Genomic DNA, 21,259 nt, shown 5'->3' with positions numbered 1-21,259 from the left:
CTGATTGGTTTTCCTTTATAAGTGGTCTGTTTCTTTTTTCTAACAGTCTTTTATGTTCTCTTCTTTTGCTAAATTTCTGGGATCTTATTTATTGTGTGTCTTGGTACACATTTATTTTGGTTATGTCTAGCTGGAGTTCTATATACCTCATTTATTTTATGTCAGGTCCTTTGCATGCTTGGAAAGTTATCTGCTATTATTTCTGTAAATAGTCTCTTTATCACATTTGTGTTGACTCATGTTTCTTCAGTGATATCTATCACTCTTAAATTATTTTTCAGGTCGCATTGCAGCCACTGAATTTTTATTTCCTGGTTCCTCATTATTTTATTTTATTTATATTGTTTTACTTTATTTTCTGTACCAGAGTTCAAACTTGTGACTTTGTGTTGCCAGGCAGGTTCTTTTGACACTGAGCTAAATCCCCAGCCCACCTCATTATATTTTAAGTTTAATTTTTTATTTTAAAGGAAATAAAACTAAATAAAATGGAAAAGAACAGAACAAATTAAATGAGAATAAAACAATTCAAGAAAGAAAGCACTGCACAACAAGACAAAGGACATCAACTGTAGTGTCTCTTATTTTCTTGAAAATAATTGAGCATCCCTTCACACACAATAACAACAAACATAAGAAAATAGTGTAAAACTATTCAAAAGAATGAAAACACTTCAAAAACCAATAACAGGAAATGAATAATGGCTACTAAAATATGTCATTTTCCTCAAAAATGATCATACCATTACACATAATAAAGTAAAATAAAATAAAACACAACAGGTTGTAAACAATCAAAACGGAAGAACAAAAGCATGATAGGACTTCAAAGCAACATGATAGGAAATCAGCAATGGCTACTATAATGTCTTATTTTCTTCAAAATAGCTGTTCATACCCTCACGCATAATAAAATCAAAACAATAATAACAATTAAACAGATGAATAAAAGAATTATAAGACTTTGAAGGAATAAAATTGGAAGACAAGATTATCATAATATATACCACTACATTCTAAATACTTTCCCCTATCATCAGACAGTAAAATCTGACAAAACAAGACAGAACAAAGTCAAGCCTAACAAAACTGTGAAAACAATATGTTACAGATTAAGAATTGGTGGTCAACCTAACGCCAGCTGGGTACATCAGCATGGCACTGAGTGAAGATGCTCCACCTTAGGATAGTTGCCAGCATAAACAGGCGCAGAAGAAGGAAGGAGTTAAGGCGTTGAGGCATTAATGCATTGTTGCATTGAGGCGTTGTGGGTTCTCCTACATCTTGCTGTTTGAGCCATTGGTTCTTCTGGAGAAACTCTGGTCCTCACATTGAGCATTGCTTCCTAGTTCTGGAGGGAAAGATGTGTGCTCTTGGTCTCCAGGATGAACTCATCATGCTGGCTTCCTTGCACCTACCCAACTGTGCTTGTCTTCAGAGAAGCTCGGGGCCTCCGTGTGTCTGAGGATGGCTGAGGTGCTTTCAGAATAGCCCTGGTCTTTGTTGTGAGGGTGACTTCTTGTCTTCAGCATAGCACCCTCAACCCATCAGCACAGCTCCGTTTTCCTACTGGCATAGACTTTCTGGCTTCCACTGCTGACCTTTGGACCTTCCTGTCATAGATCTGTAAAAGAAATTGGTGTGAGTCCTTCTTGTGGGCTCTGGACCTCCAGTTGGAATCATGCGAGGCTTTGTCATGAATTCTGGATTTTCCTCTGGACTCATGTGGGACAATGCTGTGGGATTTATGCCTTGACTAAATATTCTATGTCTTTGGTGTTATAGATAGATTTCCTGTATTTTTTGTGCTAATTCCAAGTGATCATTATAAAAATAAAATTATAAACTCCATGTCCTGATTCTAGTTGTTCTCTGCATATAACCCCTAACTACAACACAATACAGGAGTTCAAAACAGGACCATAAGAAATTAACAGTAGTTAACATCTTTCCCTCCCAGATGTTTCCTCCCCTATGACTCTTACAATTACTATTTTGCTTTTGGATCCTTTGTTTCTTATGCTAGGGTTCATGCATATGACTTTGAATTGTTTCACCCATGAACATGATTTCAAGTTGGGTCCATTTACATACATGCCTAGAGAATATTCTACTTTATAGCTACGTACCTTCCCTCTGCATGAAAATACTGTATCTTTCTTATCCATTATGTGTTTGATGGTCAAATTAATCTTGCTTTTTTTCTGCTCTCCTATCACTTGGAATAATTGTTTTTTTCTCCTTTGATTCTCAGTCTATGCTTTTCTTGTCCAGTTAAATGTGTTTGTTGTATATAGTATATAGATGGATCTTGTTTCTTGATCCACTTGACCTGTGTTTCTTTTTATTGCTGACTTGAAGCCATCTACATTAATGGTTACAATCAGCATACACTGATTTGTCTCTACACTGCTATCCTCCTGTCCCTAACTCTCCACTTTTCCCCTTAATTCAATTGCCTGTCTTCTTTGGGGATTTTCCTCTGCTGCTCTTCATGGAACCATGGTCATTTTTATTTGTCTTTAGAAAATCCTTCAGCACTCTCTGTAGAGTTGGTTTGGTCACCAAATTCCTTTAGTTGTACTTTATCATGGAAATATCTTTATTCTATCAATTTTGAAATAGTTTTACAGGGAAGATCAGTCTGGATTGGAAGTTGTTTTCTTTCAGGATTTGAAACACATCACTTCATACTCTTCTTGAATTGCATTAATAAGTTTGCTGTGAGTCTGATTGGTTTTCCTTTGAAGATGATCTGTTTCTTTTCTCTAAAAACCCTTAATGTTCTGATATTGTGCTGAATTTCTGGGATCTCTATTATTCTGTGTCTAGTGTAAATTTACTTTGGTTATGGATAGTTGGAGTCCTATATGCCTCACTCATCTGCATGCCAGACCATTTCCCATGTTGGAAAGTTTTCTTCTATTATTTCTGTAAATAACCTTTTAATTTCATATGTGTTGATCCCTACTTCTTCACCAACAACTGTCACTTTTAAGTTATGCTTTTTTTTGTTTCCTTGCAGCCACTGGGTTGTTATTTCCTGATTCCATGTTGTTTTTAAGAGAACTTTCTTTTCATGATCTTATCTTCAAGGTGTGAAAGCATATCTTCATTCCATTTCAAGCAGTTCTGCCAGATTTTGATTGAATTTTAATTTCCTGGATCTCTCTTTGAATCTGTTTCCTGTGTTATAATTCCTTTCTATATTCATTCTAGGTTTACATCATTTCCCTATGCTCCTTTTTTGTCTGTGTCTTCTTTGGACCTGCTGAACAATTCTTTCAGTATGTTTGTAATGTATTCTTTTATGTGAGACATTATTTTTGATTTGACTACTTTACAATCTCTTGAAGTTGTTTATTGACTTTCTTGGAGATTTTAGTGTGTAACTTCCATTTTTTTTCCAAGGCTATATCTCCCAGTCTTGTTCTGTTTGTGCTAGAGATCTGAAATTGTATTTTTCTCCTTTGTTCCTTCATTTTCTTGGTTTCCTCCAAACAAGCTGGTTGTGGGGTACTTTGTACATTGAGTGCCCCTCGATAATGTGTGGGAATGGGACAGTCATCTGGCTTCCTCTAGCCACAGATTTACAGGGAGCTAGCAAGGCATGTAATAGGCTTCTTCAGACCTGTGAAGCTACACAGGGCATCCTTGATGATAGGAGTGCATGATTAATATACAGTTGACACCAGCCAGTGTGTCTACCCTGGTACTCCTGTGATTTTGGCAGACACAGGGTATATTTGTCTGATTCCACTATTGGGTGATGGCTACCCAAGGAATCAGGGGTGTCTGATGTTCTACACATACACAAGGCTTACCTGGCTATGTATTCCTGTTCCTCCTGGCCACCTGCAGGAAAGAGCCTTATGTTGGTAGCTCCCTGCAGGCAGAGGCAGGTCTGATGGCTCTCTCTGTGCTGGCCACCCTGGGAAAGGACGTTCAGGTGGCAGTGCCTAGCAGGCAGAAGCAGATCTGTCTGGCTCTCCCATAGGAGATGCCTTCCAATGGCAGCACCCAGGAGATAGAGGTAAATCTTTCTAGCTCCCTCTTCCAGTGCTGTGGGCCCATAGTAAAGGGCCTATCAGGCAGAGGCAGAGCTTCTGGCTCTATCTGACTGTGCTGCATACGCATTATAAAGGCCCTTCTGGTGCCCAGCAGCCTGAGGTGGATCTGTCTGGCTGTCTCTGCCCATGCTGGACACCCATAAGAAAGGGTCTTCTGGTAACACTTCCCAGCTGGCAGAGGTGGGTCTGCTGGCTTTATCTGCCTGCCTTGTGTCCCCATAGAATAGAGCCCTCTGATGGAGCACCTGGAAGGCAGAGGTGGATTTACTCGGACATCAGTCTCTTAAAATAATTTTACTCATTTTTATACAGTACAATCCACATGATGAAATCATTCATACTCTAACATTTAAATTCTTGTTTGTATTTTTTTTTTACTTTATGGAAGAACAGTAAAACACATTTCATTAAAATAGGAGAATAAAATGGTTAATACATTACACACTGTAATCTGCAAAGTAATTAAGGTATCAAAATTGCCCCAATTTATATTAGCCTAAACCTTCCTTTTCAATGAACTCCGAGACACTACTAGTACAAATGACTTGTATGATTTTTTCCCTTTCCATTCCTTTTCCCTGTTTCTTCGTCCTCATTGCTTCTTGGCAATACTGCCAGTGAATTAGATTGTTTGCCTCATACCAGCACTGTGCTGGAATGCAGACAAGAAAGGCCAGTAGCTAATCTGAGCTTCAGATCAGTGGATGTCAGTTTGCTCATTTGTTCTGAAAGTAAGGTGAAGTGCAGCAAGCTTGTCGCTTTTGAGCTGAAAGCCATTCCCACATTTCTTCCATTTTGCTAAATGATCATATACACTATGGGGTCTGGGTCTCCCAGGACCCAGGCTTTTCTACACAATGGTCTTCTTGTAGTTCTTTTCAAGGTAGAGGGAAAATCTCTTATGTTCATCCTTTTTGGATCCTCACTGAAAACACTTGCCACACATCACATACTCAGTAACTGCCATTAAAATAGATAGTAGTGTTTTCAGTGCATGGTATAGCAGTGGATCCTGTTTAAAGAATTAACTCTCCAACAAAACAGCCTTCTTTTCACACCAGATATTGTTAAACCCATGTTTTCCTCTTGCAGAACTTGCATCATCGATGAAGTCCTCATGAACCAGGTTAGGTGTGTGGATAACTTCTACATTAGGGCTATGGAGCAGTACGTGGCTTGCAGACCAAGGAGTTATTATAATGAATGTTACATGCTTGGCCACTAGCACCACAATAATTGGTTGAAAGGCTTTTCCGTTTACATTGAAGTAGGGCTCAGACACTTCCTTCAGTTCTGTTGCAGATATGGACAATTCATTCTTAAAGTCTTCATATACACCATTCAAGTGTCTCCAACCCAGTGTAAAATGATCAGTATATTTCTCAACTCTCTGCCTTTTATTACAACAGCACACCCCTGGGGTCATTTGAAGATACTTTGGTAGACAATACACATTTCAAAAGGCAAGTGTTATGCTCTTCACAAGCTTTACATAACAAATTTGCATGTGAGCATTGGCACACAACCCAGGGAGACCCCACACATGTGGAGCTGGACCCTGGGTCCCATGGCCCAAGGTGTGAGCCACCAGCCTCTGAGAGCAGGCATGCAGCCACACCACTGCTACAGCTACCAGCTTGCCATTGTGGCACCAATCTGAAAGAGGCAGTGAGTGGTGTATCTGCCTCCAGCCCAGCTAGACTTTCATTTTGCTCTTTCAGTTTTCTCACACAAGGGAGACAATGTGATATTTACATATGTGAATCTGGTTTATTCACTTATGACTATGGTCTCAAGTTTTCTACATTTAACTTACAGAAGCCTCAAGTTTATCCTTGTTTTTGGCCAAGTAGAATTCCATTATAAAAACAAAACACTGCTTTTAAAAATCCATATTTCAGCCGATAGGCATTTCCAATATTTAGCTATTGCAAATTGTACCCATACAAATATGACTGCATACATACTTCTGTATATGATGTTTGTACTCTTCTGAGAAAAAACTCAAAAGGTGACTAGTTGGGTCAAAGGGAACCTGCAATCCAGTTTTCAAGGAATCTCCACACTGATTTGCACAGTGGCCACAGTATTCCACACAGCCATCAAAAATGGAGAAGGGTTTTTTTCCTCTCCAGTCTCTCTAGAACTGGTTACTGGTTGATTTCTTTATGACAGCCATTCTTTCTGTTGTGATTTTCTAACTTGCATGTATCAAAATACTCATGATGTTGAACATTTTTTCATTCATTTATTTATCTTTCATATTCCTTTATTTTTTAAAAAAAATATTTAAAGAAAAGCAAAACAGTAAAAGGTATAAGTAATACAGAACTTCAAAAAATAAACAGTTAAAAACACTAGTTAATAGATTATATATTGTCATCTTAGAAATACTTGTTCAAGTTACAAAATTAAAGCATACACAGTGGACATTCAAACAATGAGACTGCAAACCGTTCTGTTCAATGATCCAACAAAAATTTAGGAATATGGTTATCTATCTTATACACTTAAATATATATGCAGTTAAATCCTTTAGAGCACTTTCTTTTTTTTAAATTTTTTTTTACTTAAAAAAACAAAACAATATAACGGTACAAGTAATACAGTATTACAAAAAAAGGCAAGAAATCACTAGTTAATAGATTACATATTGTAATCTTAAAAATAGTAGTTGAAGTTACAGGATTAAAGCATACAAAGTGGACATTGAAACAGTGAGACGGCAAACAGTTGTGTTCAATGATCCAACAAAAACTTAATAATATGGCCATCTATCTTAACACACTTAAACACACTTGCAGTTATATCCTTTAGAGTACCTTTTTTCCTCTTTTTTACAACAAAATTTACACATTATGGGTTTTATTACTCCCAGAGTTTGTATTACTTTTTTGGAAGAGAATAAAACCAAATATGACAAAACAAAGCAGTCAGTAACAAATGATAGACATAGCACATGATGTAAAATAGAATACAAGGTTATCAACAATGGTTACCATAATGCCTCTTGCTTCCTTAAAAAGAATTGTGTATATCTTTAGGTGTAATAAAATTAAACAAAACAGTACAGAACAAGACCAATAAAAACTAAACATTGGAAACATTACGGGACTTCAAAAGAAGATAATAGTCAAACCAGAATGGGCATCATAGTGAATCTTATTGCCTTCAAAGTAGTTGCCTATACTGTCAAACTTGATACTATCCAACAGAATAGAACAGAGTAAAATCAGTCAAAACAAGATAGAGGGAGTAATACAGGGCTTCAAATCAACTTAATAGGAAATAAAAAAGTTACTATAATATACCCTGCTATTTTTTTTTATTTTTTCCCTTAATTAAAAAAATAATAAAAAAATAAATTCTTTTATGAATAAGGGGGAGATTTAAATAAAACAGTACAGGTCAAAGCATAACAATTTCAGCAACCTAGTGCTTCACCACAAGATAACCCGACTTAATAGTAGTTACCATAGGGTCTCTTTCCTTGAAATATTTGAATATAACTTTGTATACTATAGCATCAAACATATCAAGACAGTGTAAAACCATTCAAGTGGATGAAAGTATTACAGGGTATTTAGAACCAGCTAATGGAAAGTGAACAATGGTTTCTATATTATCTCTTTGCCTATAAAATTTTTTATACTATCACATATAATAAAATCCAGTAAGATAAAACATGATAAAAACAGTGGAGACAGAAGAGACAGAAAACAGTTTGGTGAGACTTCAAAACAAGATGGTATTAAATCAGCACTAGCCATCCTGATGTCTTGTTTTCTTCAAAATACCTATTCATTTCATCACAGGCAATAATATCAAACAGCCCAGAATAAAGCCATTCCAATTAATGAGTGAAAACTTTATGCGGCTTCAAAGCCACATAATGGGGAATCATGATTACCACATACTTTTATATAGTTGAATCATTTCTTACAATAGGGAAACTATTCAGTATTCATACATATGAGTTTGATTTATTTCACTTGTATGGACTCAAGCTTTGTCCATTTATTTATAAATATCTCAATGTGATCCTTCTTTATAGCTGAGTAGTACTCCACAGTATAAAAATACCACAACTTTTTTATCCATTCTTCAGCTGATGGATACTTGGGTTGTTTCCAAGATCTGGCGATTACAGATTTTGCTGTTATAAACATAGGTGCACATATATAAATGGTCTGATGCTTTCAGTTCTTCTGGGAACATGGCTAGAAGTGGAATAGCTGGAACAAATGAGACTTCCAATCCCAGCTTTTTGAGATATATTCAGACTGACCTCCACAATGGTTGCACCAATCTATATTCCCACAACAGAGCAGGAGATTTCCTTTTTCCCCACAGCTTCTCCAGCATTTGTTGTTGATGGTGTTCTTGATCCTGGCCATTCCTTCAGGAGTGAGATGGAATCTTAGTGTGGTTTTAATTTGCATTTCTCTAATGAGTAATGATGATGAACATTTTTTCATGTATTTGTTTGCCATTTGTGTTTCTACAACTGAGAATTGTGTATTCATCTCAGATCCCCATTTTTTTGACTGGATCTTTGAATTTTGGGAATCTGATTTTTCTTAAATTCTTTATATGTTTTAGAAAGAGACCTAGAGGTCTGAGGGACAGTTCACTAAGAATTTTTCCCAGTTTGTGGGTTTTGTTTTCACTATGATGGAGATTTCTTTTGAAGTGCACAAACTTTTTAATAAGAGGAGGTCCCAGTTACTGATTCTGGGAAATATTTCCCATGTGGTTTGAGTCCTGTTCATGAATTCTCTATGTCTTCAAGTTTTCTACCCAAATTGTTTTCCAATAGATTTAGTGTTTCTGTTTTAATATTCAGATCTTTGATCCATTTAGGTTTTAATTTAGTACATGGTGATAGGAATGGGCCTAGTTTTAGTTTTTGGCAAACGGAGAGCCAGTTTTTCCAACACCATTTATTAAAAAAGACTGCTGTTCTTCCAGTGAGCCTGTTAGGCTCCTTTATCAAAGATAAGGTGGTTGTAGTGGTGGTTGTATCTTCTAATCTATGCAATTGATCTTCCGCTCCGTTTTGATTCCAGTACCATGTTGATTTTACTACTGTTGCTTTGTAGTATAACTTCAAGTCAGGGATTGTGATGCCTCCTGCCTTGCCTTTGTTGCGTAGAACTGTCTTTGCTATTCTAGGTCTCTTCTCACTCCAGATGAATTTTAGGAGTGATTTTTCTAGATGGGTATGTTGATGGTATTTCTATTGGGATTGCATTGAATCTGTATAACAGTTTTGGGAGAATGGCCATTTTCACAATATTTATTCTTCCTATCCATGAGCAAGGGAGGTCTTTCCATTTTCTGAGATAATTTTCAATTTCTTTTTTCAGTGTATTATAATTTTCCCTGTATAGGTCTTTCAGTTCTTTCATAAGAGTAATTCCTAAATATTTCATTTTCTTGGTTGTTAGTGTGAAGGGTTTGGCTTATTTCTCTCTCTGTGATTTTGTTGTTAGTGTATAGGAATGCTATTGAGTTTTGAGTATTGATTTTGTATCAGGCTACATTACTGAATTTATTTATTATACCTAAGAGACTTTCAATGGTGTTTAGGGGATGTTCAATGTAGAGTATGATATCATCTCCAAACAATGATAATTTAACTTTCCCTATTCCTATCTTTATCACTTTTATTTCTCTCTCTTGTCTCATTGCTCTGGCTAGTATTTCCAATACTATATTAAATAGGAGTGGTGATAAAAGACATCCTTGTCTTGTGCCTGATTTTAAAGTAAAGGCCTTCAATTTTTGGCCATTTAGTATGATATAGGCTGTTGGTTTGTCATAGATAGCCTTTATTATATTGAAGTAAAGACTATTCCAATTTTCTGTAAAGTTCTTATCTTGAATTAATGTTGGACCTTATCGAAAGCTTTTTCTGCATCTATAGAAATAATCATGTGATTCTTACTTTTGGTTTTATTGATATGGTGAAATACATTTATTGACATATATGTTGAACCATCCCTTCATGCCTGGGTTGAATCCCATTTGGTCATGATGTTTAATCTTCTTGATGATTTGCTGCATCCTATTTGCCAATATTTTATTGAGGATTTTTGCATCTGTGTTCATTAGGGAGATTTGTCTATAGTTCTCTCTTTTAGTTGGGTCTTTCTCAGGTTTTGGTACTAGAGTAATATTTGCTTCCAGGAATGACTTAGGAAGGATTGCTTCCCTTTTCAATTTCATTGAGGAGTTTGAGGAGTGTCAGCATTAGGTCTTATTTGTATTTCTTGTAGAATTCTGCAATGATTTCATCTGGGCCTGGGCTCTTCATTGTAGGTAAGGACTTAATTACATTTTCAATTTCATTAATAAAAATTGGCTTTTTCAGCAGTTTTACATCCTCTTGACGTAGCTTTGCTATTTCATATGTTTTTTTAAAATTTAATTTTATTTAAAAGTAAAAAGAGGAATAAAAAACAAAACAAAGCGGTGTAAGGATACAAGTAATACAGAACTACAAACAACAACAACAACAACAACAACAACAAAACAAAACAAAACAGTAAAATTCACCAGTTAATAGATTACATATTATCATCTTAGAGATAGTTGCTCAAGTCACAGTATCAAAGCATACAAAGTGGACACTCAAACAGTGAGACTGCAAACAGTTGTGTTCAATTATCCAACCAAAAAGATTAAAATGGTCAGCTATTTAACACCCCTAAACACACTTGCTGTTGTATCCTTTAGAGCACTTTTTTTCCTTCTCTTTTTTACAACAAAATTTACACATTTTGGGTTTTATTACTCCTTAGTTCTTATTACTTTTTTTGGGGGGGAGTAGAGAATAAAGTCAAATATGGCAAACAAAGCTGTCAGTCAAAACTAAGGATAGACATAGCACATGATGTAAAACACGAGTACAAGGTTATCAACAATGGTTTTCAACAATGTCTCTTGTTTCCTTAAAAAGAATCATCTACTTCATATGTTTTTGTCTATTTCTTCTGTGTTATGAAACCTTTGAGAGTAGAGGTTTTTGAAATAGGTATTGATAATCTTCTGTATTTCTATAGAGTCTGTAGTGGTTTTACCTTTTTCATTTATTGCATGAATTTGAGCTTTTTCTTCCCTTTTTAAAATAGGGTTGGATAAGGGCTTATTGATTTTATTTATTCTTTCAAAGAACCAACTCTTTGATTCATTGATTCTTTGGATTGTTTTCTTAATCTTTATTGCATTGATTTCTGCTCTGATTTTTATAATTTCCTCTCTTCTTTTGGCTTTGGGCTTGATTTGCTCTTCTTTTTGTAGCTATTTGAGGTGTAGCATCAGGTTATTTATTTGTATTCATTCTATTTTCCTGATGTGGGTATTCAGTGCAATAAATTTTCCTCTGAGGATGGATTTCATTGCATCCTACAGATTCTGGTAAGTTGTATTTATATTTTCATTTTCTTGTAGTTATTGTTTAATTTCTTCTTTAATTTTGCCTGTGACCTACTGGTTACTCATTAATGTGCTATTCAATTTCTATGTGCTTGTGGGATTTTTGAAGTATATTTTATTATTAATTTCTAATTTCAAAGCACTATGATCCGATAATATGCAAAGGATAATTTCAACTCTTTTGCATTTGTTTAAATATGTTCTGTGAGCTAATATATGGTCTATTTTAGAGAATGACCCATGTACTGCTGAGAAGAATGTGTATTCTGATGTTGTTGGATGGAACCTTCTGTATATGTCTATCAAGTCCATTTGTTCACAAGTGTGATTCAGTTCTGTTATTTCTTTGTGTATTTTCTGTCTGGTTGATCTGTCCCTTGATATCAATGGTTTGTTAAGGTCTTCTGTTATAACTGTGTTACCGCCCCTTTGGTTTTTCATTTCTGTTAATAGTTGTTTTATATAACTGGGTGCTCTGGAATTTGGTGCATATATTTATAAGATTATTATCTCTTCCTCTTGAAGTTTTCCCCTCACCAATTTGTAATGACCTTCTTTATCTCTTTTGATTATTATTGTTTTGAATTCATATTGTATGCAAACAGAATAGCTATCCCTACTGTTTTGTGGGTTCCTATTGCATGAAATATTGTTTTCCATCCTTTGATTTTCATGTCTGTGAGGAGCCTTTTGGGTTAGCTGGGTTTCTTGTAGACAGCATATGGTTAGATGTTGTTTCTCGATCCCTTCTGTCAGTGTGTTTTTCTTAATTGGTGCATTGAGACCATTTACATTAATGGTTATTAGTATTATATATTGGTTTATTGTTTTTATGCTATCCTTCTGCTGTTATATCTTTTTGTTTCCATCTTTTTGTCTGCTTTGCTTAGTGGTTTTTTCCTAAGTGTATCTAAACCATCTTTCAGTATTTTTTTTTCAGGGTTAGCTTGGTGATTATGAAGTTCTTCAGCTGTTCTTTGTCATGGAAGTATCTCATTTCTCCATCAATTTTGAAGGACAGTTTTGCAGGGTACATCAGTCAAGGCTGGAAATTGATTTCCTCTAGGATCTGAAATTTCACTCCATGCTCTTCTTGACTTTATTGTTTGTGCTGAGAAATCTGCTGTGATTTGGATAGGTTTTCCTTTATATGTGATCTGTCTTTTCTCTTTGACAGTTTTTAATATTCTATTCTTTTGTTGGATTTCTGGGATGGCAATATTATATGTCTGGGTGTAGTTTTCCTTTGGTTATGGCCCTTTTGAGTTCTATATACTTCACAGATCCTGATATCAGTTTCCAATCTCACATTTGGTAAATTTTCAGCTATTACTTCTCTAAATATCCTCTTGACATCCTTGATGTTGTCCCCATCTTTTTCATTTATCCCTGTCAATCTTATGTTATTTTTCTTTTCATCATCTTGCAGCTGTTAAGTTGTTATTTCCTGATTTCTTGTTATTTTAAAAAATCATTCATTTCTTGTTCATTAGCTTCAATCTTGTCTTTGAGGTCTGAAATTCTATCTTCACTTTCACTGAGGTGGTTTTTACAACCTTCAATGGTGTTTTTGATTTCCTGTATATCTCTTTGCATCTGCTTTATGTATTCTGTTGTTTCTTATATTGTTCATCCAGGGATTCCATCTTTTTGTTTAGTTGATCCAATTTGTTAACTAAAGAACATATCTTCTTTAGATATGTTCAACATCTCCATTTTTTTTTACCATTTCTTCTTTTACATAGGAGGTTATTTCTAGTTTGAATTCCTTTAAAGCTTCCCAGAGTTGCCTTTTTATTTCAGTCATTATTATGTCCAATATTTCAGGTATATGGCATATACTTTCTTCTATGTACATAGCTCCTAAGGTTTCTTGGGATGGGCTGGAGGTTTGAGATTTTAATTTGGTCTTTTGGTTAGTCATTTTCCTATATTTCTGTGTTTTAAGTGTTATTCCAAGGTTTTCACGGTGCTTGTTGGAAATCTTCTTCTATGCCCTCAGCTCCTGGGACTCTGGCTGCCCAGTTCCCTGGATTAAGAGAGGGTCAATGGGGGTGGGGCAGGCTGGGTCAAGACCTGCTGAGCTGGTCCAGTGCAACAGGAAGCTGTGAAATTCTGTGTCCCAGGCCAAGTGAGGGTACCAAACTAGCTGGGTTGGGGGGATGGTGTGCGGACACTAACGCCAGGCTGCCCATCCTCTGGTAACAATGGTGCTGGCCTATTTCTTTATCTTAGAAGTAAGTATTCATATAAGATCTGGTTTTCACTGGATCTTTGAATCAGTGAATTTTGGTGGTGTTCAGTTCTTTTTATGTGTACATATAAATCCATTATCTGAGGAGCAACTGGCTAAATATTTTCCCATTCTGTGGGATGTCATTTTGTTCTGTTGGTGATTTCTTTTTATGTGCAAAATCTTTTTGAGAAAGTGAGAGCCCGGTTTTTGATTCCTTAAAGTATTTCTAGTGCAGTCTAGGTTTGGTTTATGAGCTCTCTCCTACACCTATGTCTTTGGGATTTCAACCTGTGCTCTCTTCTAGCAGATTCAGTGTTTCTTTAATTAGTATTAGAACTTTGAGCCACTCTGACTTTAGTTTCATGCAAGGTGACAGACATGGGCCTTATTTGCGTCTTACTTACATGGAAAGCCAGTTTTTCCAGCACCACTTATTTAGAGTGTATCATTCATCCAGTGACTATGTTTCACTCTGTTGTCATTAAGGTAGCTAAGTGCATTTTTAACTGTATCAGTATAGTGTAATTTGTTCCTGTGATCCTCAGAACTGTGTTTAATTTTGTTTTTCCTGGTTATATTCTGATTTTAACAATTGGCTTTGTAGAAATTTCCACTCAGAGGGCTGGCAATACAGCACTGGGGCATCAGTGATTGCCTACCATGCCTAAGGTCCTCAGCTGGATTCCTGGCTCCCCCCAAAAGTTATTTTTAACTCAGGCATTGTGATGCCTCCTACCTTGTCTTTGTTGCCCTGGATTTTCTTTGCTCTTCTACATCTCTTGAAATTTAGAAATATTTTATATTGTCAATAAGGTATACTAATGGTGTTTTTCAGTCCCAGAGACTGAACTCATGACCTTGTGTTTGCCTGTCAGGTACTTATGTCTATGAGCTATATGCTTAGCCTTGCTAAAGTCATCTTGATTGGGATTCTGTTAAATCTGTGCAACAGTTTTATGAGCATGCCCATTTTCACTATTTGGTTCTTCTTATCCATGACATAGTGATATCTTTCTATTTTCTGCTATCATCTTCAGCCAATTTTTCAGAATATTATAATTTTCTGAATATATCTCTTCACTTCATTTGTTAGAGTGATACCTAAATATTTCATGTTCTTTGGATGCTATGATTAAGGATGTGGCTTCCCTGCTTCACATCTTGGCGCATTTCATTTTTTGTGTACAACAATGCTACCTGCTTTTGAGTGTTGATCTTGTATCTATGATAAATGAACATGTAACAGCTAACTAAATGGACAAAAACTGAAAGCTTTCAATTTTAAAATTACCAATAAGACAAGGATGCTTACTGTTGCCACCTTGCATGGGAAACTTTAGCCAGAGCCATTAGACAAGAGAGAGAATTAAAAAAGAAAAAAGATGGAAAAGAAAGAAATTTAGTTATTATTATTGGCAGATGACTTGATACGCTACATACAAGAACCCAAAAAAGCCACAGAAAAGACTTCCAGATTTAATAACCAAATTCAGTTGTGTAGCTGAATTTTTTTTCTTTTCAAAAGTGTGGTCAACACATTAGTTTACACAAGAGAAATTAGGCTCATGGATGTCAAAGCATCATTCTTTTTAGCCGATTATTTCATTTCCTAAATTTTAATGTGTATTACCTTTAATTATTAAACACCATAAAAATTAGAGAGTGCAACGATAAAGTTGTAACACATTTGTGGCTGGAGAGAGAACCCAGAAGTTTATTTGTGAAGGGCGAATGCTCTACCACTGAGGTGCATTAGTGGGCCTCATGTCAGAATTAACAACAAAGATTGATTGCATTGCAACGTTAACATTCCATTTCAAAAATGTTTACCCTTGTTGGAATTAATAATGCCTTACTATAGCTAATAATGCTTTGTATTTCTAAAATATTTTCTGGCAACCAGTAGATTAGGTAATAAGAATAAATCCATGCATTTATTATGAAGCCATTAATTCATGTGACATCTGAGTTTGTTTTTCAAATTACAATGGGGAGGTAGTAAACACATTTTCTTCCAGAAAATTCAGAGGCCCTAATCATGCTGTAAGCGGGGCTTATTAACCTCCTGGCCACAGACTAAACTCATATTGTGGGTATTCACCATGCCATGCCCTATATGGGTTCCCCAGGGCTGCTAGGACCAAGCCTGAACTTTCTGAAAGAGCTGCTACATCTCCAACCTCTTGTGCTTCCTATTTGTCTGGATAACAATTTGGAGCAAGAAAAAAATAAACAACTGTATGACTGTTGGCTATCAAGCTGGTCTCTTTTGAGGGGTAAGTACTATAAAGGAAGTGGGGTAGGAGGAAATGATTTGCTGGTAATCAGAATGGCGTTCTTGGTCTTATTACCTCCCTTTGCTGCCATATTTTTCCCAAACACAGTCTAAATTTCATCCAAAACAAATAGAACAGAAAACAAATAAGCCATTCTTCTCTCTTGCTAACCAGGAAGACCTGGAATTTGGCAAAAAAGACACTGAAGTGTCCTGCAAGCCAGCACTTGTGAACAGTTTTAGCCCATGACAAGTGAATTTACTTTCTGTGTGGAAGCCAAGAAAGCTATTGGGGAAGATGACTGGAAAGCAACAAATTCAGGGCCTATGAAATGCATGGGGTAAACCGTTGAACACTCAAATTACTTCCAGAATTCCCCAGGTTATCAACTGAATCACTTCTCTATTTCCTACAGGGTGACCCTTGGGCACCTTTGGTGTGCTAGCTACCATGAAAAAACACTTGGGTGCAGGTGGGAATATTGAGAAACTTTGATGAACATTAAATAAAGCCCTATGTCTTCATCCAAGTGAGACCTTTCATTTTCTGGCTCCATGGAGTAACACGGCTCAGCCTTGCACTTTGATTTCAGCAAGAGCCCATGATTACCTGTCTTTCTGCCTCCCCATCAGTCACTATTTCTATTAAAGCCTCAGATTTTACTGGAGATTCAGCCTAACTTCATCTGTCTACCACAACCTCAGAGTCAGTCACAAGACAATGGCAGTAAAGAAGGTATGAGAAGGAAATGAAGAGGATGGTGAAAATAGGAAAGCGGAATGGAGGTAGAGGGCAAGCTAACTTCATGAATAGTATGAGCCTTTCTATATGTTTAAGAAATGTAACATGAAAATACTAAGAAGTTATGCCGTAGTGAGTATTGTGTAACTGTCATAATACCCTGGGTAATGGAGATGACAATAGTTATTTTAATAAACTCTCTTGAGACCCTAAAAGGTGCAAACATCTATCACATTCTTAGAAGCAAAGGAGAAAAAAAACCTAATGATGTGCTTAAATGTGTTATTCTGAGTTTTTCTTTGCCCAGTAGCTTGCATATCTAGTAAACCTATTATAAAGCATTAGTGTTGGCCAACTAGATAGGTGGTAGCTATTTGTCAGTTCCTGTATTAATCCAACTTTATATGACACTGTGGTTGTCACCTTCCTTCTTCTCTTGCCTATCCTAAATTGTCTCACAACACTTTGTTGGCAGTTTACATTTCTCTGCTTATCCTTACTTACTCAGGCATCCATTTCAGATCTATGTGTTACATTTTTACCTAAGTAAAAACCATTTATCAGCTGCCTCACATAGAGATGACTGTCTTTTCTGCCTAACTGAGGACATAAAATTTCTTCACTCAAATCTTGAGCCATGGAATTTTTCACATGGAGAACGTGAAACAGGTTGTCTTGAAGATCCAAATCATGCTTGAAATTTCAACTACATAGTGATACCTCATTTTATGGGAACTTCTCTTTGCAAATAATTTCATTCCAAAACGCACTGGCAAAATTTTGTTTCAGATAGAAAACTTCATGTTGGGTGATGAACACAATCCGGGCCATCTTCATCACAAAAGCACACATGCAGTCATCTGCTCCAAACTATAAAACAAGTTAAGATTATAAACTGAGGCACCATTGTTTCTTCTGTTCATTTTTAATCAGCCAACAGTGGATAATATTTGCTGCTTTTCTCAACGTGTCCATTAACCACCATTCAATAAGCATGTTGCTATTTGAAGAGCTCTAAATTTTGCTTTGTACTTTTATATTTTAATTTAAAAACAAAAAAGAAAGCTTAAAGTGACAGATAATTTCAAAAATAATATAAGAAAGTAATAGTAGTTAATGCATTGCATATTGTCATTTAGGTGCGCAGGTTACAAGATTTAGACATGAAAAAAATTATCAAAGAATGAAAGCACAAAATGTTCTACTTGATGGACTGAGTTTAGTAGTATAACTATCCATTTTGTGTGTGTGTATAAATAAATGTATAAAATTATAAAAATTTAAAAGTTTTGTGTTAATATTCCTATATAAATTCAAAATCTGACAACTCATCAGTTTGGTTTGAATATGTGAAACTTTCCAACATTCAAGCCAGAATTTCCTATTAATTCTGTTTACATTATGTGGACTATAATAGTAAATTATCTCCGTTTGCTCGCTGTATAGTTGTGCTAACTCCAAAACTTTAATTTTTAAAATCATTTTATGCATAGCTATGCTCTACTTACATGCCCAAGTGCAATAATAAATTCTAACATGCTAAGATAATAGCTATGTAAGGTTTACAATTAGAGAGAAGCCTGGATTTATTACTAACATTTGGATTGAGGTAATATAATCTGAATCTTAAGGAAAAATGTACTTGGAACACTTTTGTTTTCTCAGACAACTCACAGACAAATTGACAGAGAGCACTATGTCAAGCTAAGTCACATTCATGATGTCAATGTGTTTAAGATATTAGTAACTAACTCAGGTGAAAACATGGAATATCAATAAGAGTTCACCAGCTACATTTCTATGTTTCTCTCAGCTTTGACAGATCACATTTCTCTTCATTATGCAATGCCTTGGCAGCCTGTTATCATAAACTACAACAGTTAAATCTGCCATGGTTCCATTATTAGCAACTCTTGGATTCTCACTGCTGCCCAGTATGTCAGAAACATGTAATCTCCAGCTTTTCCTCCACTTATGTCATATTATTGATTACATGTGAATCAGATTGGTGTAGATTTCTTCTGGTAAAAAAATCCACAGTACCTGAATTATGTCTCTTGTTTCATGACATCTTGCTTTCCAGCAAGCCAATAAATTCTTTCTGCCTGGTTGATTGGTACTTCTGTTATTTAGTTCCTCTGTGGTCCTATTATCTGTGAATGCCACGTGCTCCATAGAATTCTGATTTGTCTGGCAGAAAACTAGGGACTCTCTGTGGAACAGTTAAAGGAATACCTTTGAAAACCTAGTATGATTTGCAGGTTCAAATTTCTTAGTGGGCCTATTTTAATTAAATCTTGCCTATATGTGTAGGAACCCTGAAGACTCTGCTGTAATACTGGGCTTTAAGCATACTGGGAAGCCTCTGAGAGTTGCTAAGGTGTCACATATTCTACTCAATGAGAGATTCTGGTTCGTGAGTGAGGCAGCAAAAAATGAGTGAGCATTGCTGCTCCATCAAAATGCACAAGACATCTATTCAAACATTAGCATGTTTGGATCATATAAAGAATCTAAGCAACTCAGAATTTTTGCTGTCTGGACTACAAACTCCTAAGTCAGGTTAGTTGTTTCTTGTCTTTTTAGGGCAGTAATTCTAAACCATGTGAGGCCATTGCACTTTGGTATTAGAGTTTAAGGAAAGACTCTAATTGTAAGTGTCCAGATTAGTAACTTCAGAACTATTATGATTTTCATCCAAAACAAGAACCTGCATTTTTTTAATAAAATAATTTTATTGATAATTATTCCATAGGATTTTAGTGGTCAAAATGTAATAGGAAAATCTATTTATTGCAACAGTTTATATAAAAAGAAGAAGTAATTTATGTCTAAATTCCTTGCTTGCTTTGAAACTGAAGAAAGAATGGAGTTTTATTTTACTTTGTTTTTTGCCTGATGAGGAAAATGAAGATTGATTTGAATTTGAATTTGGAATTTTACAAATCACAATGTACTTCTAAATTTTGAATAAGTGGTAACATTGACAATAAATACATTTTGTTTTAAAGAGACTTTGAATAACTTAAAGGGGAATGGAATAATTTGTATAACAAATTGCTAATGATATTACAAGCAAAACACAGTCTTCTCGCATAATAACATGGACATACTGGCTTATGTAAAAAACTAGGATATAGTGTTATCTCAAGGTTTGCTGCTTCAAAATAACCAATATCTCAAGATACTGATGTTCCCTCTGTTACCTCAGGACATACAGATGAAAATCCAGAAACATGGCAACATCAGCTTGTGCCCATCTACAACCTGACATAGATGGTTCCATAGTTTGCTTCATTTCTAAGGCCAAAGGTGCTGATGCAAATATGGTGAACCTCACAGGATTTTTTAGTTTTCTCCTTCACAATGTTGTACACTTATCTTTGTCAGTATCTAAAGAAGTAGACACCTAACCTTAAATAATAAAATGCATTGAATATAGTGATGCCTTACCCTCTGAAATTATATGCTTTTTAGTCACAGATTAATATAGAGGTATATGCTGATAATTTTGACATACATGATTAATGTTACTTTTCCTTTTTTACTTTACATGGTAGAGTAGATTTAACATTTATAATACAAGTTGGGCATTTCATATAATTGACTCATTTTAAAATGCTGGTCTTACTTTTTATGGATTGGTAAGTCTAATCTTTTCTACTTCCACAGTGGCAAAACACCATCTTTTGGTGTAATCCATAAAGATTTTCTTGGAATGGTACATTCTAGAATATATTGAGCAGTAAGTGTGATTTAAAAAAAAATGAATCAGCCTTAAATCCCCCCCTTTAGTGAGTATTCATTCTAACCTATTGGTCCTAGCTTGAGTAAGAATTTGGGAAAATGATTTAATGTAGTTCTACTTTTGCCTTTGCAGGATCTAGTGAGTCAAAGAAGTGCTGTCATGTGTAGAAAGAAGTCTGCAAATGGCAAATTGATGCACATAGGTTTCACCAGTGTCAAGGCTCTAGCTACAATTGTGAGTCCCCATTTCTCCTGGATTTTGTCCAGTTTGGTATAAGCTGGTTCTCCAAGTCATAATGCCTGTGTTGAAAATCCCCAGTCCTCCAGTCTCCTCAAAGAGTCAAGTGTATTCCACTTCTTTCAGTACTGATTGTTGCAACCCAGAGAATTCTGTAGTCCAGTAGCTACAGTTAGAAGTGTTAGTTTTCCCAAAAGATAAGAGAATGAAAATCACCAAAAAACAAAGCTCGACTTATGCCCTGTGTTATATACTTCCTATGTTTTGTAGTTTTCGAAAGTACAATTTTCCTCCCTAGTGCCTATCATTCTCTTATAATCTGCTTTATTTACTTTCTTCTTGCATGGACAACTTAGCCACAATTTAAAGAAGAGCAGTTGATTCTGGTTCACAATTTGGAGTGGTTTCCTTCCATGGCTGATTTCATCTTGGTCAGGACTAGGGAATCACAGTTTTGTGGCAATGGAGAAAGAACTCATGACATGGCAGTGAAAAGCAAGGGTCCTGAACA

General features: G+C 35.7%; 1 pseudogene; it reads left to right on the top strand.

Moving 5' to 3' along the window:
- Positions 1-20,906, top strand: part of LOC134474724 (uncharacterized) — a 35,084-nt pseudogene extending 14,178 nt beyond the window's left edge.
- Positions 20,907-21,259: the final 353 nt, after the last annotated feature.

This window comes from Cavia porcellus, unplaced genomic scaffold (assembly GCF_034190915.1).
Source record: "Cavia porcellus strain 051 isolate PalLab524CR breed Dunkin Hartley unplaced genomic scaffold, mCavPor4.1 scaffold_36, whole genome shotgun sequence".
Classification (NCBI taxonomy): domain Eukaryota; kingdom Metazoa; phylum Chordata; class Mammalia; order Rodentia; family Caviidae; genus Cavia; species Cavia porcellus.
The sequence above is the reverse complement of the archived record's forward strand: the minus strand, read 5'-3'. Positions and strand labels throughout refer to the sequence as shown.